Genomic DNA, 23,967 nt, shown 5'->3' on the forward strand with positions numbered 1-23,967 from the left:
CTGTGTGTGTTCGCTTGTGTGTGTTCGCTTGTATGTGTTCGCGTGTATGTGTTCGCTTGTGTGTGTTCGCTTGTGTGTGTTCGCTTGTGTGTGTTCGCTTGTGTGTGTTCGCTTGTGTGTGTTCGCTTGTGTGTGTTCGCTTGTGTGTGTTCGCTTGTGTGTGTCCGCTTGTGTGTGTTCGCCTGTATGTGTTCGCTTGTGTGTGTTCGCTTGTGTGTGTTCGCTTGTGTGTGTTCATTCTCTCTTTCACCTGTCGTTATCAGTTTCGTGTGTTTGTGTTGTTTGTTTGTTCTCTCTATTTATTGTGTTATTTTGTTATTCTTTATGTGCGGGAGTTAATTGTTAATTAATGTTAATAACGTTTCGATTTGTCTTGGGAGTAAAGTTCCACTTGTTTATATCTCGTTAATGTAAGGGGGAATTATATACAGTGAGGTATACCAGTATACCACTAGTATAGCTATAGTGAGGTATACCAGTATACCACTAGTATAGCTATAGTGAGGTATACCACTATACCACTAGTATAGCTATAGTGAGGTATACCACTATACCACTAGTATAGCTATAGTGAGGTATACCACTATACCACTAGTATAGCTATAGTGAGGTATACCAGTATACCACTAGTATAGCTATAGTGAGGTATACCACTATACCACTAGTATAGCTATAGTGAGGTATACCAGTATACCACTAGTATAGCTATAGTGAGGTATACCACTAGTATAGCTATAGTGAGGTATACCACTATACCACTAGTATAGCTATAGTGAGGTATACCACTAGTATAGCTATAGTGAGGTATACCACTATACCACTAGTATAGCTATAGTGAGGTATACCAGTATACCACTAGTATAGCTATAGTGAGGTATACCACTATACCACTAGTATAGCTATAGTGAGGTATACCACTATACCACTAGTATAGCTATAGTGAGGTATACCACTAGTATAGCTATAGTGAGGTATACCACTATACCACTAGTATAGCTATAGCGAGGTATACCACTATAGTATAACACCACAATATGGTATAGTGTAGAATCGAAATTTTTTGTCTTCTACAAACATCAGATTTCCTGTACTTCTACAGTTCGCTGCTACAGTACCGCTCCTGTCAGGTGGTGGTGACGGGTGACGGGTGACAGGTGACGGGTGACGTGTGACGGGTGAGAGATGCGGATGACGTCAGGGACAATTTAGCTTGTGGAGTGAGGGATGATGAACTAGTGGGTGACAGGTGAGTGATGGGTGAGTGGTAGGGGGGGGGGGGCAGGGAACATGGGGGAATGGGACCCCCAATAATAATGAGGTGTGAGGCGAGCCGCGACCCCCCTCACACCTCCCTGTGGTGAGGCCTCGAGCAGCAGTCAACATGAGCTGAAAAAGGACATCGCTTGAGGGTGAATGTGACGCTTGAGTGGTGAAGGCAGGTGTGTATATCCTTCGCCCCCCCCCTCACACACCTCCCTCCCCTCTCCCTGCCTCAGCCTCCCCCAGCATCCTCCCCCAGACCCATGAGAGAGGAGGGAGGAACGCCCCGGGCGTCGTCACACTAGACCTGTCAGAGGCTGTCGCAACGCTTCGTGCAAGACGATTTTTATTTGTCTGCATCTTGAGAACTGTTGGATGGTTGAGCAGCGGTGAGAACTGTGCCCGCTGCAAGAGGGGGGCGTGAGGGGCTGGTCAACACTGCTCAACAACAATCTTGCAATTTTACGATTTGCGGAAATGGTGAGTAGAAAGATGGTGTGTGGGGGGAGATTTTCGCATGAGGTTTGTGGGAAAGTAAATATTATCTTTTTCTCTTCACTCCATCATTCTCTCTCTCTCTCTCTCTCTCTCTCTCTCTCTCTCTCTCTCTCTCTCTCTCTCTCTCTCTCTCTCTCTCTCTCTCTCTCTCTCTCTCTCTCTCTCTCACGCCCTCTTCCCCCTCTCTCTCAGTCCCCCCTCCCCTCCCCTCCATCCCCCATCCACCTCTCCCCTCTTCAATCTTTTCAATCCATGTCTCCTCGTCCACCAAATCTGAAACAGTTTCTATTACAAAATAGACCTGTCTCACACACCCACCCCTCTACCCCAGACCTGCCCCACGCCCCAGTACATGTCCACCACCCCCCCCCCCCAGTACCCAAATCGTGCCCCGCTCCCCCCCCTGTCACAATCGCCCTACCCCTTTTATTTGGGGGGGGGGGACTGGGGGGGGGGTCATAAGGGTGGTGGTTGGAGTATGTGTTATGAAATCAGGCGGGCTGTCCGCCTTGCTGACACCATGTGTGGGTGTTGTCAGTGAAAGTAGGCGTGCTCTCTCTTGCCAGGGAGCTGTGAGTGAGTGAGGTCCCTCGAGTGAATTTTAGCACATATGGATGTCTATAGATGAACACTGTGAACATTCACATATACAAACTCTGAAATTTGTGTACATGTTACCATGTCTGTTAACGGGTCGATATTTATTATTTTTGTTATATTTTATTTACTTAGAGGGGGAGTTTTTGGTTTTTATTTCATCTAGGAATTATATGCTGCGGGGCTGAGTTGTCATCGAGTAGATCGAGGCTTTTGGATTACCAGGTGTGGGAGTGGGGCGTCTCATCTTGGGCCACCAGGTGTGGGAGTGGGGCGTCTCATCTTGGGCCACCAGCTGTGGGAGTGGGGCGTCTCATCTTGGGCCACCAGCTGTGGGAGTGGGGCGTCTCATCTTGGGCCACCAGCTGTGGGAGTGGGGCGTCTCATCTTGGGCCACCAGCTGTGGGAGTGGGGCGTCTCATCTTGGGCCACCAGCTGTGGGAGTGGGGCGTCTCATCTTGGGCCACCAGCTGTGGGAGTGGGGCGTCTCATCTTGGGCCACCAGCTGTGGGAGTGGGGCGTCTCATCTTGGGCCACCAGCTGTGGGAGTGGGGCGTCTCATCTTGGGCCACCAGCTGTGGGAGCGGGGCGTCTCATCTTGGGCCACCAGCTGTGGGAGTGGGGCGTCTCATCTTGGGCCACCAGCTGTGAGAGCGAGACGAAATACTTCAAGAGTCAGAGAGAGAGAAAGACCTGGGGATTGACATCACGCCAGACCTGTCCCCTGAAGCCCATATCAAGAGGATAACATCAGCGGCATATGCCAGGCTGGCCAACATAAGAACGGCATTCAGAAACTTGTGTAAGGAATCATTCAGAATCTTGTACACCACATATGTAAGACCAATCCTGGAGTATGTGGCCCCAGCATGGAGCCTGTACCTTGTCAAGCACAAGACGAAGCTGGAAAAAGTTCAGAGGTATGCCACTAGACTAGTCCCAGAGCTAAGAGGCATGAGTTACGAGGAAAGGCTGCAGGAAATGCACCTCACGTCGCTGCAAGACGGAAGAGCTAGGGGAAACATGATCAGCACATTCAAAATTCTCATGGGAATTGACAAGGTAGACAAGGATGGTTTATTTAACACGGTAGGCAGACGCACAAGGGGACACAGGTGGAAACTGAGTATCCAAATGAGCCACAGGGACATTAGAAAAAACTTTTTCAGTGTCAGAGTAGTTAATAAATGGTATGCATTAGAAAGTGATGTGGTGGAGGCTGACTCCATACACAGTTTCAAATGTTGATATGATGGAGCTTGAGAAGCTCAAGAATCTGTATACCAGTAGATTAACGGTTGAGAGGCGGGACCAAGCATTAGGGTGAAAGAAACTGCCCATCGTTTCTCCCCGGCGCCCGGGATCGAACCCGGAACCACAGGATCACGTGACCAGCGTGCTGTCCGCTTGGCCGCCGGCTCCTCGTGCGTATGCGTATGCGTGTGTGTGTGCGTGTGTGTGTGCGCGTGCAATGAACCTCAGAAAATCGGAAACAGGTTCCTTATGTAATGACATAGTCATGTAACAAGTATATATGATAAGATCATCCCATGATGACAGTGGCGCAGCGGCCTCCCGTCACGAGGACCTGTCTGTCATGACAGTGGACATGACGGAGGCTGTCAGGTGTGATGACCTCTCATTAGGGCGACGGTCAGGGGGACAGGACTGTCAGGTGGACAGGACGGTCAGGGGGACAGGACGGTCAGGGGGACAGGACGGTCAGGGGGACAGGACCGTCAGGTGGACAGGACGGTCAGGTGGACAGGACGGTCAGGGGGACAGGACGGTCAGGGGGACAGGACGGTCAGGGGGACAGGACGGTCAGGGGGACAGGACGGTCAGGGGGACAGGACGGTCAGGGGGACAGGACGGTCAGGGGGACAGGACCGTCAGGTAGACAGGACGGTCAGGGGGACAGGACGGTCAGGGGGACAGGACGGTCAGGTAGGACAGGACGGTCAGGGGGACAGGACGGTCAGGGGGACAGGACCGGTCAGGTGGACAGGACGGTCAGGGGGACAGGACGGTCAGGGGGACAGGACGGTCAGGGGGACAGGACGGTCAGGGGGACAGGACGGTCCAGGGGGACAGGACGGTCAGGGGGACAGGACGGTCAGGGGGACAGGACCGTCAGGGGGACAGGACGGTCAGGGGGACAGGACGGTCAGGGGGACAGGACGGTCAGGGGGACAGGACGGTCAGGGGGACAGGACGGTCAGGGGGACAGGACCGGTCAGGGGGACAGGACGGTCAGGGGGACAGGACGGTCAGGGGGACAGGACGGTCAGGGGGACAGGACGGTCAGGGGGACAGGACGGTCAGGGGGACAGGACCGTCAGGTGGACAGGACGGTCAGGGGGACAGGACGGTCAGGGGGACAGGACGGTCAGGGGGACAGGACGGTCAGGGGGACAGGACCGTCAGGTGGACAGGACGGTCAGGGGGACAGGACGGTCAGGGGGACAGGACGGTCAGGGGGACAGGACGGTCATGGGGACAGGACGGTCAGGTGGACAGGACGGTCAGGGGGACAGGACGGTCAGGGGGACAGGACGGTCAGGGGGACAGGACCGTCAGGTGGACAGGACGGTCAGGGGGACAGGACGGTCAGGGGGACAGGACGGTCAGGGGGACAGGACGGTCAGGGGGACAGGACGGTCAGGGGGACAGGACGGTCAGGGGGACAGGACGGTCAGGGGGACAGGACGGTCAGGTGGACCTGACGGTCAGGGGTACAGGACGGTCAGGGGGACAGCTCTACTCTCCTAGCTGTATTTCCGAGGGATGAGCCACGGCTCTTGGGTCCCGCCTCTCAACTCTTAATCTCATTTGAGATTATACTCGCATTTGGGCGAGGTGATATGTTGCAACAGTTTTGGATGAGGTGAACAAACTTTTGACCAACACAAGACAGAACACGAAACAATGGGTATTAATTGGATAAATGAGACGGAAGAATGGCAGTAACATTTTTATCTTATGCTTCACAAGGTGAGGATTCCAGGCTGGTGCGGCATATTCCAGTATTGGTCCAACAAATGCTGTGTCGGTTACCTTGAAAGAGCTTTGATTTTGGTTTCTAAGCAACGTTCTGGTACAGACGATGAGTTACAATAACGTGGCTGAAGATATGATGAGCAAACTACATATTACAAGAAACGACAACGTTTCTGATGTCTGCTGGCGTCTCATATGCTTCCGCTGTTATCCTGTTTATGTGTGCCTCTCGTGACGGTGTTGAGAGTATATTCACTCTTAACTCCTCGTCTCTCTCCGACTCCTGGAGTTGCCTTTCCTTAATGACGTCAATATCTTAAGGTCTCCTGTCTCTATCTAATGACCTTACACTTGTTGAGACTGAATTCTACAAACAATTTGTTTGCCCACTTTCAGAGTTCGTCAAAAGCCTCCTGTAAGTGTGTGCTAGTCCTCCTAGTTTTTTACACTCTTCATTAGCTGTAAGTCGTGTGTAAACATTGACATTTGCCGGCTGACTCCCTCAGGTACATCATTCACATCATTTATGAACAGTAGGGTCCCAGAAACCTTCCTTTGGGGGGGAACTCCACTCCTTCTAGCTCTTAACCTCTTCTCTAGCTCTGACTTTCTGTTTTCTGTCCTTTCAGGTACTCCTTACCTAGTTCCTAGTCATCCCAGTTACTCCAGCGTGTTCCTCCATCTTGTATTCAGCCTTTCATGAGGAAAAATATACAATTCTTTCGGGACAGTTGTCGGTGAATACAGTGTAGCCAGGCTGTCTTTACCCGTCTTGTGTTGGTAACTCGCCTGTCGTAGAGCTCTTATCCAGCTCGTAGCGGCGAGGCTGCGATGATGAATGACGCAGCTCGTAAGAACAACGAGTCTTCTCGCGTGTCTTGGCAAGAAGAATGATCCACTGCTCGCGACAGGTAAATAGCCGTCCTCAACTGATTTTTATGAGAGAGTTTGATAGATAGATATTCTGTGTATTTATTGTTTGTGGCCGCAGGGTTGAGGTGTGTGTGTGTGTGTGTGTGTGTGTGTGTGTGTGTGTGTGTGTGTGTGTGTGTGTGTGTGTGTGTGTGTGTGTGTGTGTGTGTGTGTGTGTGTATGTTTGTATCTACAGAATCGAGCTCTTAGCTCTTGGACTCCGCCTTTCTAACTAATTTATTTTTCCTCTATTATTTCGACTACATATATTTCTCTCTAACACAAACACATCCCCAGGAAGCAGCCCGTAGCAACTCCCAGGTACCTATTTACTGCTAGGTGAACAAACGCATTAGGGTAAAAGAAACTCTGCCCATTTGTTTCCGCCTCCGCCAGGGATCGAACCAAGGACCTTTAAATTACGATCCCAATGCGCTGTCCACTCAGCCGCGAGATCCCATGTGTGAGTGTGTACTCACATATTTGTGTTTGCAGGATCGAGCATTGACTCTTGGATCCCGCCTTTCCAGTCATCGGTTGTTTACAGCAATGACTCCTGTCCTATTTCCCTATCATACCTAGTTTTAAAATTATGAATAGTATTTGCTTCCACAACCTGTTCCTTAAGTGCAATCCATTTTCCCACTACTCTCACGCTAAAAGAAAACTTCCTAACATCCCTGTGACTCATCTGAGCTTCAAGCTTCCACCCATGTCCCCTCGTTCTGTTACTATTCCGTGTGAACATTTCGTCTATGTCCACTCTGTCAATCCCTCTGAGTATCTTATACGTTCCTATCATGTTCCCCCTCTCCCTTCTTCTTTCTAGTGTCGTAAGGCACAGTTCCTTCAGGCGCTCCTCATACCCCATCCCTCATAACGCTGGGACGAGTCTCGTTGCAAACTTCTGAACCTTTTCCAGTTTCCTTATGTGCTTCTTCAGATGGGGACTCCATAATGAGGCGGCATACTCTAAGACTGGCCTCACGTAAGCAGTGAAAAGCGCCCTAAATGCCTCCTTACTTGGGTTTCTGAATGATATTCTAACTTTTGCCAGTGTAGAGTACGCTGCTGTCGTTATCCTATTTATATGTGCCTCAGGAGATAGATTAGGTGTTACGTCCACGCCCAGGTCTCTTTCTCGCGTTGTCACAGGTAGGCAGTTCCCCTTCATTGTGTACTGTCCCTTTGGTCTTTTTTCACCTAGTCCCATTTACATAACTTTACATTTGCTCGTGTTGAACTCCAGTAGCCATTTCTCTGACAATCTCTGCAACCTGCTCAAGTCTTCTTGGAGGATCCTGCAATCCTCATCTGTCACAACTCTTCTCATCAACTTTGCGTCATCCGCGAACATCGACATGTAGGACTCTACGCCTGTAAACATGTTAACATATATTAGAAATAGAACTGCTCACAACACCGATCCTTGAGGTACTCCACTTGTTACTGTTCGCCAGTCCGACTTCTCGCCCCTTACCGTAACTCTTTGGCTCCTTCCTGTTAGGTAGTTCCTTACCCATGCTAGGACCTTTCCTCCGACCCCCGCCTGCCTCTCGAGCTTGAACAGCAGTCTCATGTGCGGTACTGTATCAAAGGCTTTTTTTTGGCAGTCTGTGTGTTTTGTGTAATTACCTAAGTGTAATTACCTAAGTGTAGTTACAGGATGAGAGCTACGCTCGTGGTGTCCCGTCTTCCCAGCACTCTTTGTCATATAACGCTTTGAAACTACTGACGGTCTTGGCCTCCACCACCTTCTCACCTAACTTGTTCCAACCGTCTACCACTCTGTTTGCGAAAGTGAATTTTCTTATATTTCTTCGGCATCTGTGTTTAGCTAGTTTATAGCTATGACCTCTTGTTCTTAAAGTTCCAGGTCTCAGGAAATCTTCCCTGTCGATTTTATCAATTCCTGTTACTATTTTGTATATAGTGATCATATCACCTTTTTATTCTGTCTTCTAGTTTTGGCATATTTAATGCCTCTAACCTCTCCTCGTAGCTCTTGCCCTTCAGTTCTGTGAGCCACTTAGTAGCATGACGTTGCACCTTTTCCAGTTTGTTGATGTGAAGATATGGGCACCACACAACAGCTGCATATTCTAGTGTGTGTGTGTGTGTGTGGGTGTGGGTGTGTGTGTGTGTGTGTGTGTTTACCAGTTGTGTTTTTACGGGGGTTGAGCTTTGCTCTTTCGGCCCGCCTTTCAACTGTCAATCAACTGTTTACTAACTTTTTTTTTTTTTTTTTTTTTTTTCCACACCACACACACACACACACACACACACACACACACACACACACACACACACACACACACACACACACACACCAGGAAGCAGCCCGTGACAGCTGACTAACTCCCAGGTACCTATTTACTGCTAGGTAATAGGGGCATTCAGGGTGAAAGAAACTTTGCCCATTTGTTTCTGCCTCGTGCGGGAATCAAACCCGCGCCACAGAATTACGAATCCTGCGCGCTATCCACCAGGCTACGAGGCCCCTTTTGTGTGTGTGTGTGTGTGTGTGTGTGTGTGTGTGTGTGTGTGTGTGTGTGTGTGTGTGTGTGTGTGTGTGTGTGTGTGTGTGTGTGTGTGTGACCTCGCATACGTATGCTTTAAGGGTTGAGTGTCTGCTCTTAAGCTCTGCCTTTCAGTAATCAGTAACTGAGTGAAATGACGACTCTTCTTACTATAGTTTTGCATCTCTTATTTACACGTAACACTGAGTATGGAAGTGGCATCTCGTCTCTTACATTTATTTACGACTCAAACTGAAAACCAAAAAGAATCTTCTGCCATCTCTGTGGCCACATTTGTCTCCAGCCTCCACTTATATTCTCTCGTTCACTGTGGCCACATTTGTCTCCAGGCTCCACTTATATTCTCTCGTTCACTGTGGCCACATTTGTCTCCAGGCTCCACTTATATTCTCTCGTTCACTGTGGCCACATTTGTCTCCAGGCTCCACTTATATTCTCTCGTTCACTGTGGCCACATTTGTCTCCAGGCTCCACTTATATTCTCTCGTTCACTGTGACCACATTTGTCTCCAGCCTCCACTTATATTCTCTCGTTCACTGTGGCCACATTTGTCTCCAGGCTCCACTTATATTCTCTCGTTCACTGTGGCCACATTTGTCTCCAGGCTCCACTTATATTCTCTCGTTCACTGTGGCCACATTTGTCTCCAGCCTCCACTTATATTCTCTCGTTCACTGTGGCCACATTTGTCTCCAGGCTCCACTTATATTCTCTCGTTCACTGTGGCCACATTTGTCTCCAGGCTCCACTTATATTCTCTCGTTCACTGTGGCCACATTTGTCTCCAGCCTCCACTTATATTCTCTCGTTCACTGTGGCCACATTTGTCTCCAGGCTCCACTTATATTCTCTCGTTCACTGTGGCCACATTTGTCTCCAGCCTCCACTTATATTCTCTCGTTCACTGTGGCCACATTTGTCTCCAGGCTCCACTTATATTCTCTCGTTCACTGTGGCCACATTTGTCTCCAGGCTCCACTTATATTCTCTCGTTCACTGTGGCCACATTTGTCTCCAGGCTCCACTTATATTCTCTCGTTCACTGTGGCCACATTTGTCTCCAGGCTCCACTTATATTCTCTCGTTCACTGTGGCCACATTTGTCTCCAGGCTCCACTTATATTCTCTCGTTCACTGTGGCCACATTTGTCTCCAGGCTCCACTTATATTCTCTCGTTCTTCTGTTCCTAATTTTAAACATGCTTCTGTGTCACACACATAGTACATAGCATGTGAAAAGCGACCTTCAAGAAAAGACAAGACCTTTCCTGCCTGGACCTATCATTCAGGACCTTCCTCCAAGTTGCTGAATGATAACTGAACCAGTTATCGTATGCCAGTGTGCTATATGCTGGCCTCGTTATCCTGCTGATGTGTGTGCCTCTGGTGCTATGTACACTTCTAAGTCGTTCTCTTTTTAAGAAGCTTTAAGATATCTTCTCGTTATCCAGTATTGTATCTGACGCCGGTTTGTTCCAACTCCTATCCTCATAACCTTACATTTGTCAAGGTTAAAATCAAGTAGCCATTTCTCAGACCATTTCTGGAGATTGTGTAGTTCATCTTTTGGTGTACTGCAGTCCTCCTCGGCTCTGATTCGCTTCATTATCATTTACGTTAAATCATTGACGTATATTAGGAATAAGGTGGGAGCTCTCTCCATTCCCATCTCTCTCTACTTTTACTATGATTCTTTGCCTTTTTTCTGAAAGATATTACGTTACCAGCAACCTGGTCCCCATATCCCAACTCTTTGTCCTCATATCCCAGCTCTATGTCCTCATATCCGAGCTCCTTGTCCTCGTATCCTAGCTCCTTGTCCTCATATCCCAGCTCCTTGTCCTCATATCCCAGCTCCATGTCCTCGTATCCCAGCTCCTTGTCCTCATATCCCAGCTCCTTGTCCTCACTATCCCAGCTCCATGTCCTCGTATCCCAGCTCCTTGTCCTCATATCCCAGCTCCTTGTCCTCATATCCCAGCTCCTTGTCCTCATATCCCAGCTCCATGTCCTCGTATCCCAGCTCCTTGTCCTCATATCCCAGCTCCTTGTCCTCATATTCCAACTCCTTGTCTTCATATCCCAGCTCCTTGTCCTCGTATCCCAGCTTCTTGTCCTTGTATTCCAGCTCCTTGTCCTCGTGTGCCCTACAAGTGACATGGCTACACTGAGGCTGAGAGCAGTGTACCCAGCCTACCCCACTTCCCCTGAACAAGACATGGTACACATCTCTCATTCCCCAAGTTCTAGGGTCATTGTTGCCTCATTCTCTTTGATGAGAGACGTTTGTATTATTGGCGCCAGGATTGAGGCATCGTCACCCAGATGAAGGAGAATTTTCGTCTGGATTAAAGGAGGATTGACACCTTGATGAAGGAATTGTAGTTTAGATGGAAGATGATTGTTATCCTGGATGAAATTTTAAGGAAGGATTATGAACACGATTTCTGGAGTCTCCAACGATGGCGGCCACACCTCCAGCGGTGGACGCTGATGACATTAAACGGCGCAAGAACATGCGAAGAGTGAACACCGAAGAACTACTTGCTGTTGTTCAAGTGGGCGGAGGGAGGAGGAAAGTTGCTGGAAGAACAGAGCCATCAGGCAGCTGGCGGTGCTCGGCGGGGGGCTATAATGCTGTCAATTTGCGGACGAATCATTTTCGCGGGTTGGGGTAAATTACTTAAGCAGGCCACAGAGCCGAGTAGAGTTTCGTAGACGGCTGGATAATGTGACGGCGGGGAAGTTGGCGCGCGAATTAACATTGCTGAAGCCAAATTTATATTACTTTGCGTTTTTTTTTAATATAAAAGTTGTTTTTGGTCCAATATTTGTGGTTATTTGAACCTTTCTAAAGCAGTCACGGTTGATTACTCTCTTGAGTACTTCCTGTCATCATTGATCTTGTAATTATGGATCAATAGTGTCTCCTCTGGCAACTCTAATAATGTCTGATTTATGAAAGTTTTTCTGTCTGTAAGTTGTGAACTTGTAACATATTGTGTTACGGTTTTCACAGCTTTACTGAGGGTTGTGTTGCTGTGTTAGTGACGGAGCTGTGTTCTGGACCCTGGCTCACACCACACAGGCAGTATGTTAGTGGTTTGTATTGTAATCTAACCACAGGTTAGAGCCAGAGAGAGAGAGAGAGAGAGAGAGAGAGAGAGAGAGAGAGAGAGAGAGAGAGAGAGAGAGAGAGAGAGAGAGAGAGACAGACAAGAGAGAGAGAGAGAAATAGATTTCTAAATTTCCATCTTTAATAAAACCTCTTCAAAACACACGTATCAATTAACAATATAATCCTAAATAAATAATAATATACACAAACAATGCATTAGAATTAGACATTGACTTAGACAGAGAGAAGAGCCCGCAGGGGGAGATAGCGACATTGACCAACACCTCCAAGTTGCCTTCAAGAGCAAGACAGAGTCAGTGGACCTTCGTCTCTCACGTCTAAGACCAGTTGAGAGTCGTTAACGACAACACCCAGGTAATTGGTTAAGGACGTAATTGGCTGTTCCTGCTGCTTGCTCCTGCAGACAAGATACACAAAGTCCTCGTGTTACTGGGGGGTGTTGTAGTGCCTGAAGTGTAGTGTAAGTGTAGTACACAGTTACACAGTACACAGTTACTCTCAAAATACTGTTAAGTTGGCGCCGACACAGTGGGAAAGTACAGTGCAATGTTACAGTATGTTGTGAGCCAGAATAATGCTGTATGATGTAATATTGTAATACACAAACACAATACAACACAATACAATAAGACCACAAACTACAGTACTGCAGAAGGCCTGTGTATATTGGCCCATACGAGGCCAATATACATACCTAACCTAACCTAACCTAACCCAAACTCATGTATATATATATATATATATATATATATATATATATATATATATATATATATATATCGTACCTAGTAGCCAGAACGCACTTCTCAGCCTACTATGCAAGGCCCGATTTGCCTAATAAGCCAAGTTTTCCTGAATTAATATATTTTCTCAAATTTTTTTCTTATGAAATGATAAAGCTACCCATTTCATTATGTATGAGGTCAATTTTTTTTTATTGGTGTTAAAATTAACGTAGATACATGACCGAACCTAACCAACCCTACCTAACCTAACCTAACCTATCTTTATAGGTTAGATTAGGTTAGGTAGCCGAAAAAACATTATTTCATGAAAACTCGGCTTATTAGGCAAATCGGGCCTTGCATAGTAGGCTGAGAAGTGAGTTCTGGCTACTAGGTACGACATATATATATATATATATATATATATATATATATATATATATATATATATATATATATATATATATATGTCTATCCTACGCTTGAAACTGTCCAGTTAACACCCCCCCCTCACGTCTTTTGTGTTACCAGTGTTACCAGTGTCTTGTGTTTCAGCACCATTGTAAGGTGGAAGATCTTACTACTGAACAGTTGGCAACACTGTCCTCTAGCTCAACAGGGATTGAACAAATCCACAAGGGCCGTGACGAGGGTTCGAACCTGCGTCCGAGAGCATCCCAGACGCTGCCTTAACAGGGATTCACCAAGCATTCAAGTCTCAACTTATGAGGTTTGTATCTCTTACGTGTTCACTTACGAGGGCTGTACTTCTTACGTGTCCACTTACGAGGGGCTGTACCTCTTACGTGTTCACTTACGAGGGGCTGTACCTCTTACGTGTTCACTTACGAGGGGCTGTACCTCTTACGTGTTCACTTACGCAACATAAGGAGCGGGATGACGCAACATTGTAAGGCAAGATGTTCAACGCTCGCAGGGTGCTGGGACTGCAACAGGTGCAGCAGGACTAACCTGTTCCCTGGCTAGGGACGGCTGGTCCACCTGCTCCCTCAGCTGACTATCTGAGCCTGCACCTCATGCCTGAGCAGGGAGGGAGAGAGAGAGAGAGAGAGAGAGAGAGAGAGAGAGAGAGAGAGAGAGAGAGAGAGAGAGAGAGAGAGAGAGAGAGAGAGAGACAGACAGACAGACAGAGAGAGCAAAAAAAAAATCGTCAGGAAAAGCCAACAAAAATGCACAGGAGGAATTTACACATGTGTTAAGTTGTACGAGCAGTGACCTCCAACAGGCAGGGGTTCAGCTCGTTAGTGTACTCGGTTCAAGGATGAGGTGTTCTCCTCGACGAGGCGACCTTGACCTTCAGACGAATACCTCAGGCCGCCCATCACCGCCCGTATGTGTGGTGGGCGGGGAGCAGAACCAGGCTGCACTGTGGGTGGTAGGAGGGGCGTGAACATGGTGGGGGAGGGGGGGGGGAAGAATGAGGGAGAGGGGGGGAGAGAATGAGGAGGGGGAGAAGGAGATAAGAGAGAGATGCAGTGAAATTGTGAATGTGTAGAGGAGTGAGTGAGGGTCATTACACAGTGAGGACTGAGCAGTGTACCACAGTGAGGGTCACTACACAGTGAGGACTGAGCAGTGTACCACAGTGAGGACTGAGCAGTGTACCACAGTGAGGGTCACTACACAGTGAGGACTGAGCAGTGTACCGCAGTGAGGGTCACTACACAGTGAGGACTGAGCAGTGTACCACAGTGAGGGTCACTACACAGTGAGGACTGAGCAGTGTACCACAGTGAGGGTCACTACACAGTGAGGACTGAGCAGTGTACCACAGTGAGGACTGAGCAGTGTACCACAGTGAGGACTGAGCAGTGTACCACAGTGAGGACTGAGCAGTGTACCACAGTGAGGGTCACTACACAGTGAGGACAGAGCAGTGTACCACAGTGAGGGTCACTACACAGTGAGGGCTGAGCAGTGTACCACAGTGAGGGTCACTACACAGTGAGGACTGAGCAGTGTACCACAGTGAGGACTGAGCAGTGTACCACAGTGAGGACTGAGCAGTGTACCACAGTGAGGGTCACTACACAGTGAGGACTGAGCAGTGTACCACAGTGAGGACTGAGCAGTGTACCACAGTGAGGGTCACTACACAGTGAGGACTGAGCAGTGTACCACAGTGAGGACTGAGCAGTGCGCCACAGTGAGGGGTCACTACACAGTGAGGACTGAGCAGTGCGCCACAGTGAGGGGTCACTACACAGTGAGGACTGAGCAGTGCGCCACAGTGAGGGGGACTGAGCAGTGCGCCACAGTGAGGGGTCACTACACAGTGAGGACTGAGCAGTGCGCCACAGTGAGGGGTCACTACACAGTGAGGACTGAGCAGTGGCCCACAGTGAGGGGGACTGAGCAGTGCGCCACAGTGAAGACTGAGCAGTGGCCCACAGTGAGGAGGACTGAGCAGTGCGCCACAGTGAGGGGGACTGAGCAGTGCTCCACAATGAGGGGTCACTACACAGTGAGGACTGAGCAGTGCGCCACAGTGAGGGGTCACTACACAGTGAGGGGGACTGAGCAGTGCGCCACAGTGAGGGGTCACTACACAGTGAGGACTGAGCAGTGCGCCACAGTGAGGGGTCACTACACAGTGAGGACTGAGCAGTGGCCCACAGTGAGAGGGACTGAGCAGTGCGCCACAGTGAAGACTGAGCAGTGGCCCACAGTGAGGAGGACTGAGCAGTGCGCCACAGTGAGGGGGACTGAGCAGTGCGCCACAGTGAGGGGTCACTACACAGTGAGGGGGACTGAGCAGTGCGCCACAGTGAGGGGTCACTACACAGTGAGGACTGAGCAGTGCGCCACAGTGAGGGGTCACTACACAGTGAGGGGGACTGAGCAGTGCGCCACAGTGAGGGGTCGCGAGGTGTAACACACGCTTCTGGTCCTCATTAATATTGATCAGTTATCCGTTGTTGTCCGCTCTCCTCACTTGACTCAACACCGGGATTAGCAAGTCTATGAAGCTGGCATGACTAAGGTGTGTGTGTGTGTGTGTGTGTGTGTGTGTGTGTGTGTATGTGTGTGTGTGTGTGTGTGTGTGTGTGTGTTGTGTGTGTGTGTGTGTGTTGTGTGTGTGTGTGTGTGTGTGTGTGTGTGTGTGTGTGTGTGTGTGTGTGTGTGTGTGTGTTGTGTGTGTGTGTGTGTGTGTGTGTGTGTGTGTGTGTGTGTGTGTATTCACCTAGTTGTGTTTGTGGGGGGTTGAGCTTTGCTCTTTCGGCCCGCCTCTCAACTGTCAATCAACTGTTTACTAACTACTTTTATTTCCCCCCCCCCCCCCACACACACACCAGGAAGCAGCCCGTAATAGCTGTCTAACTCCCAGGTGCTACTAGGTAACAGGGGCATTCAGGATGAAAGAAACTCTGCCCATTTGTTTCTGCCTGGTCCGGGAATCGAACCCGAGCAACAGAATTACGAGTCCTGCGCGCTATCCACCAGGCTACCAGACCCCCGGTAGTGTGTGTGTTCTTGGGATGCTGTGTATGTGCTTGTAGTCAACTTGATGTTCTTCGTGGGTCGAACATTAGCTCCCAAGCCCCCTGTGTCCCCAGCCATTTGTGTTTCTCGTTCGATACATCATGTTTATGACAGTCAATTCCCCTCAGTATCTTATACGTTGTTATCATATCTCTTCAGTTCTTTCTTTCCTGCAGCGTTTTAAGGCTTTGGTGGTCTCAGGTGTTCCTACAGCCTGCTCGCCTTTTATCCCAATTTTAGCTATTGTTTAAACTTATTTAACTAAAGTCTCTAGTCTGGCGATGCAGACTCAAATGTTGGTCTTACGCACGTTGAATATAATATTTTGGAGGCCCTCTATTTAAGGTAAGGTAATTATCCTGATAATTACGCTCTCTCGAGATAATTCCCATCCCTTCACATGTGCTTGCAAGGTCGAGCTAGGCTCCTGGCCCCGCCTTCCGAACGGTCTTAGATTAATGCAATGACTCATTTCTCACACTTTTATCATATTTACATTTAAAATTTTAAATTCAATTAATTTCAACAACTTCTACGTCTCACCTACTCCACTTATTGACAGTTCTGACACTGAAAATGTTCTTTATGACGTCCCTGTCACTCATATGTCTCGAGTTTCTGTCTATGACCCTCGTTCTGCTGTTCCTAGCTTTGAACACCACTGCTTTGTCTGCCTTGTCAATTTTCCTTAGAATCTTATGTTCTTATATCCCCTTATTTATTACATCCCCTCTATCTCTCCATTTCTCCAGTGTGGTAAGGTCAAGTTCATTCTGTCTTTCCTCGTAGCTCTATTCCTTCAGCTCAGGAACGAGTCCCGTTGCATATCTATGGACCTTGTCCTTTCAGGTAAGTTCCATGCTGGGGATGCATATTCAAGAGTGGGTCTCACCTTCGCTGTTTATAGGACCCATTTATATATAGGTATATAGGACTTTGCATTTGGTTAAATTCTAGCAGGCATTTTTCAGACCACTTCTGGAGTATGTCTAAATCTGTTTGCAAAGCCTCGCAAGCTATATCTGACCTGACTTTTCCCATAAGCTTTGTATCATCTGTAAACACTGATATGGAAAGAGCTAATTTCCCCTGTCACATGACTGACATAGAAACAAGAAGGGCCGTAGAAGCAACCCTTGTGGTATGTTGACCAGACCACACACTAGAAGGTGAAGGGACGACGACGTTTCGGTCCGTCCTGGACCATTCTCAAGTCGATTGTGTACCCTTGTGGTACTCCACTTGTAGCCTCTCTCCTCTCTGATGTCTCAGCTCTCACTGTAACCCTCTGCTTCCTTGCTGAGAGATACTCTCAGACCCACCGTAGGACTCTTCCAGATACACCAGCCTGCTTCTGTAGTTTGATTAGAAGTTGACCAGACCACACACTAGAAGGTGAAGGGACGACGACGTTTTGGTCCGTCCTGGACCATTCTCAAGTCAATTGTCGACTTGATAATCGTGATTGTCGACTCCTAATCCTGTGATTAGGAGTTTTTCGTGCGGGATTGTACCAAATGCTGTCTGTTGAGGAATATTCAGAGTGACCATCCCTCTCTCTCTCTCTTGTTTGATTTCTGTCATCTAATTGTAGAAGCAAGTTTGTCAAGCAGGATTTTCTTTTGCTTTTGCTTGTACCTTGAGACAAAACTGACCTGTTCTAAATGTTCTACTGGACTGCTTCTGATCAGTTCCTATAGCAACTTGTAGCGGGAAGACTTGTTAGTGATACGGGTCTGTAGTTTAATGACTTCTGTCTTTTCCCTTTCTTGTAGACTAGTGCCACATTAACCACTTTCCACCTGTCAGGAAGTTCTCCAGTTTTTAAAGAGGAATTAAATATTATGACCAGAGGGCTGCACAAGGCTTCAGCTGACTCTTGTAGTATCCAGGGAGATATTTTGTCTGGTGCAACGGCTTTTGTCACATCCAGTTCCTGCAGCTGCTTCTATTGGAGTCACTGCCATTTCATTGAGGCTTTCCTGTGGAACTGCCCGTTCGGTTTGGTCTCTAAGCTATAGTGACAAATTAGGCTCCAGCTTGAATACTTCCTTAAAGCTTTTGTTAAGTTCCTCGCATACCTCATTATTTTCCGTGTGTATTTCACTTTTATCGTTCACCTTTGTCAAGTCTGATGACCTGTGTATGTGAATGAGTGTGTGTGTGTGTGTGTGTGTGTGTGTGTGTGTGTGTGTGTGTGTGTGTGTGTGTGTGTGTGTGTGTGTGTGTGTGTGTGTGTGTGTTTTGAAGTAGCTGGTAAGGGGGCAGAGTGGCGAAATTTTTGCGTGTGGAAGGGTTACAAGCCTCAATAGGCGTGTTTGTGTGTGTGCGTGTGTTTAAATGCGTGTGTGCAAGGTACTCACCAAGACAAGCACTCGTTTAAGTCACACACACACACACACACACCGGCTATTGCCACCGTCAACACCACGAGGACTTCCAAAAGAGGTACCAATCATTCCCATCCGCCCAGAATCCCCACGACACACACACCATCTCCACCCCCAGCTCCACTATCACCCCCTTCCCCCCCAAGCAATACCCTCCCCCCCTCCCCCCATCAACAACACCACCCCCTACCCCCCAGAATTCCCCCCCTCCCTGGCACACTCTCCGTAGAACACACACACACACAAGAATAACGTCTGCGGCATATGCGAGGCTGGCTAACATCAGAACAGCCTTCAGGAACCTGTGTAAGGAATCATTCAGAATCTTGTACACCACATATGTAAGACCAATCCTGGAGTATGCGGCCCCAGCATGGAGCCCGTATCTTGTCAAGCACAAGACGAAGCTTAAAAACGTTCAGAGGTATGCCACTAGGCTAGTCCCAGAACTAAGAGACATGAGTTACGAGGAAAGGCTGCGGGAAATTCATCTCACGACACTGGAAGACAGTAGAGTAAGGAGAGACATGATCACTACCTACAAAATTCTCAGGGGAATTGACAAGATAGATAAGGGTAAACTGTTTAACACTGGTGGGACGCGAACAAGGGGATACAGGTGGGAACTGAGTACCCACATGAGCCACAGGGACGTCAGAAAGAACTTTTTCAGTGTCAGAGTAGTTAACAAATGGAATGCATTAGGCAGTGATGTGGTGGAGGCTGACTCCATACACAGTTTCAAATGTAGATATGATAGAGCCCAGTAGGCTCAGGAATCTGTACACCAGTTGATTGACAGTTGAGAGGCGGGACCAAAGAGCCAGAGCTCAACCCCCGCAAGCACAAATAGGTGAGTACAAATAGGTGAGTACACCCACACACACACACACACACACACACACACACACACACACACACACACACACACACACACACACACACACACACACACACATACACACACATACACACCCGCAGGCTCAGGAATCTGTACACCAGTTGATTGACAGTTGAGAGGCAGGACCAAAGAGCCAAAGCTCAACCCCCACAAGCACAAATAGGTGAGTGGACGCCCTGTGTTACGCACCTTAACCTTAATTAACCTGAGCATCTTACTAATCACCCGACACGACCCCACAAACTTGAGTGCCATCTTACCTTCTCTTTCAGTGTGCATATGCTACATTTGGCCAGGTGATTCGAGAGAGATCAATGATTATTCGGAGATTAGAATGATTAGGGGCTGTGAGGTGACTAGGTTGGGATTGGGAGGTTTGGGGATCACAAGTTTGAGACCCTTGGAGGGTTTTGTGGGCTTGTGTGTATATATATGAAATATATGTGTATATTGTGTATGTGTTGTACATATATATACTGTGAATATAGTTGTGTATTGAAATACAGAGACATGATGAGTTGCTAGACACCTCCACCCCCCCTGCACTACCACCTGCAACCCTATCACCCCCCCACCTCCACCACCATCACTACCACCTCCACCACCATCACTACCACCTCCAACCCCATCACCACCACCAAAACAACCACGACGACCACCAGCACCACCATCAACACCACCATCCCCATCTTCACTGCCCCCGCAGCAACCACCATTGCAGTATGCAACTACCACTACTCTCTACCATCACTACTCAAGCAGTCCCTCAAGCGGAAAGCTTTGAGCCTCACCTCCAAATATACAACCCACTGAAGGTCAGACCCTTCTGAATGCTCACTTTGTATAACTGTCAACTTAATTCTTATGTCTCAGGACCTAGCACTGTGTGTGTGTGTGCGCGCGCGCGCGCAAGTGTGTGTGTGTGTGTGTGTGTGTGTGTGTGTGTGTGTGTGTGTGTGTGTGTGTGTGTGTGTGTGTGTGTGTGTGTGTGTGTGTGTTTAATCCTACCGTGACCTATTTTCAACATTGCCTCTTTATCAACTTTTGCACTTCTCAAAATGTTGCACGTGGCTATGGGATAACACGGTTATCGTTGATATGATGAGCAACCTGTGTCCTTCTCTGCAATGTTGCCGACTTGGTGCCTTCTTTGGCTAATTACTTCTCTGCAATTTGGCGTTCCTTTTCCCCTCGTGTTCTTCTTCCAGGTTTTCTTGCTTGCAAGCTTCGCTTTTATTTTCGAATTTCTCTCACTTAGGAAGGTGTGTCTTCATTGTCAGCTTACCGTCATGCACTGACGAGAATTCTCTCATTTCGTCATAATCACTTCTTCGTTAATCTCCGCCTCCACTATCTTGAGGTTATCTTGAGATGATTTCGGGGCTTTTTTTTAGTGTCCCCGCGGCCCGGTCCTCGACCAGGCCTCCACCCCCAGGAAGCAGCCCGTGACAGCTGACTAACACCCAGGTACCTATTTTACTGCTAGGTAACCGGGGCATAGGGTGACAGAAACTCTGACCGTTGTTTCTCGCCGGCGCCTGGGGATCGAACCCAGGACCACAGGATCCCAAGTCCAGCGTGCTGTCCGCTCGGCCGACCGGCTCCACTATCAAGAGGCTTAAAATTTAATGTAACCTAATGATGGCTGAATTTGGTGTAAATATTAGATTTAATACAACCTTATCATTGTTTTACCTGATTTTTAAGGGTCTGATGCAGATTCTGAAACTTCGTCAGCAGGGCATCCTGGAGCTTTTCAAGTCATGTCTTTGTGCCTGCGTGTCTGCAGAGAGGTGTGGGGGGTGGAGGGGGGGGGGGAGGAGGAGGGAAGGGAAGGGAACTATCAGGCGAGAGCGCCAAGCCATTACGACTATATAGCACTTGGAAGGGGTCAGGATAAGGATTTAGGAATAGACGAGGGGTAAGGAATGGTGTCCAACCACTTGTGAACGGTCGGGGATTGAACGCCGACCCGCATGAAGCGAGACCGTTGCTCTACCAACCAGCCCAAGTGGATGCCTAGACGAGTGGGGGAGCCTGTCCCCGCCTCCGTCGACCGGGGGTCAGAGAGGTCAAGCGGGGTCTCCAGACGCCAGCAGTAAAAGACCCAAATGAGTGACAAGCGGCAGTTAAGAGGGCAATTTTCTTTGCGGTTTACGCTAGCGCCGCGTAGATGGTAAACAATAGGTGGTTAATGCTGTTCTTAACTTGTAGTCTTCCTCCTAGTACTGTTTCTCCTGTGTTGTTCTTGTTCTTTCTTGTTCTTTGTTGATGTTGTCTTTGTTGAAGTTGTCTTTGTTGATGTTGTCTTTGTTGATGTTGTCTTTGTTGATGTTGTCTTTGTTGATGTTGTCTTTGTTGAAGTTGTCTTTGTTGAAGTTGTCTTTGTTGATGTTGTCTTTGTTGATGTTGTCTTTGTTGATGTTGTCTTTGTTGATGTTGTCTTTGTTGAAGTTACTTTTCTTCCTGTTTTATTGTTGATCTGTTTGTTATTGTTGATGTTGTCTTTGTTCACCGTAGAGAGGAGCACCATATGAGGGAGGTATGATGATGGAGGTGCACCCTATGAGGTATGATGATGGAGGTGCACCCTATGAGGTATGATGATGGAGGTGCACCCTATGAGGGAGGTATGATGATGGAGGTGCACCATATGAGGTATGATGATGGAGGTGCACCCTATGAGGTATGATGATGGAGGTGCACCCTATGAGGGAGGTATGATGATGGAGGTGCACCATATGAGGGAGGTATGATGATGGAGGAGCACCGTATGAGGTATGATGATGATGGAGGTGCACCCTATGAGGGAGGTATGATGATGGAGGTGCACCCTATGAGGGAGGTATGATGATGGAGGTGCACCCTATGAGGGAGGTATGATGATGGAGGTGCACCATATGAGGGAGGTATGATGATGGAGGTGCACCATATGAGGTATGATGATGTAGGTGCACCCTATGAGGGAGGTATGATGATGGAGGTGCACCCTATGAGGGAGATATGATGATGGAGGTGCACCCTATGAGGGAGGTATGATGATGGAGGTGCACCCTATGAGGGAGGTATGATGATGGAGGTGCACCCTATGAGGGAGGTATGATGATGGAGGTGCACCATATGAGGGAGGTATGATGATGGAGGTGCACCATATGAGGGAGGTATGATGATGGAGGTGCACCATATGAGGGAGGTATGATGATGGAGGTGCACCCTATGAGGGAGGTATGATGATGGAGGTGCACCCTATGAGGGAGGTATGATGATGGAGGTGCACCCTATGAGGGAGGTATGATGATGGAGGTGCACCATATGAGGGAGGTATGATGATGGAGGTGCACCATATGAGGGAGGTATGATGATGGAGGTGCACCATATGAGGGAGGTATGATGATGGAGGTGCACCCTATGAGGGAGGTATGATGATGGAGGTGCACCCTATGAGGGAGATATGATGATGGAGGTGCACCCTATGAGGGAGGTATGATGATGGAGGTGCACCATATGAGGGAGGTATGATGATGGAGGTGCACCCTATGAGGGAGGTATGATGATGGAGGTGCACCCTATGAGGGAGGTATGATGATGGAGGTGCACCATATGAGGGAGGTATGATGATGGAGGTGCACCATATGAGGGAAGTATGATGATGGAGGAGGACCGTATGAGGGAGGTATGATGATGGAGGAGGACCGTATGAGGGAGGTATGATGATGGAGGTGCACCCTATGAGGGAAGTATGATGATGGAGGAGGACCGTATGAGGGAGGTATGATGATGGAGGTGCACCCTATGAGGGAGGTATGATGATGGAGGTGCACCATATGATGGAAGTATGATGATGGAGGAGCAAAGTATGAGGGAAGTATGATGATGGAGGAGCACCATATGATGGTGTCAGAAACATTAGGATGAACATAACTACCTTCCAGGAAATTGTCCTCATATTTGGGCATTGCCAGAGGCCAGGTGTGAGGCCTCGGGCTGTGTGTACCACCTCACACCTCACTGTTGTACATAGTGTGTACACCTGTAGAGCCTGAAGTGTACACGCTAGGGGGGGGGTTGTGTGGGGGTGTACATATGAACGTAGGGGTCCCTAGTGCGTTCATAATTGTATGATCCTTCAATCATGGTGGGGCGGAACCCTCCTTTCTCTGTCAGGTATATGTGGGCGTTGTTGGTGTACACCCAGCACCTCCACCCTCTCTCTCTCTCTCTCTCTCTCTCTCTCTCTCTCTCTCTCTCTCTCTCTCTCTCTCTCTCTCTCTCTCTCTCTCTCTCTCTCTCTCTCTCTCTCTCTCTCTGTGTGTCTCTCTCTCTCTCTCTCTCTCTCTCTCTGTGTGTCTCTCTCTCTCTCTCTCTCTCTCTCTCTCTCTCTCTCTCTCTCTCTCTCTCTCTCTCTCTCTCTCTCTCTCACACATGATAAAGTCTCCGCACTTCCCCAACAGTCTCCAAACACTTATAGAATTACTCGATACCATAAAAAAAATTTGAGTG

The 23,967-nt window shown here is 48.4% G+C and overlaps 1 protein-coding gene across 1 annotated transcript in view; it reads left to right on the plus strand.

The window, feature by feature from the left end:
* The window catches only part of LOC138367891 (uncharacterized), a 125,242-nt gene that overhangs the window by 69,092 nt on the left and 32,183 nt on the right, over positions 1-23,967 (plus strand). The window lies entirely within an intron of this gene.

Source organism: Procambarus clarkii, chromosome 23 (genome assembly GCF_040958095.1).
Source record: "Procambarus clarkii isolate CNS0578487 chromosome 23, FALCON_Pclarkii_2.0, whole genome shotgun sequence".
Lineage (NCBI taxonomy): Eukaryota > Metazoa > Arthropoda > Malacostraca > Decapoda > Cambaridae > Procambarus > Procambarus clarkii.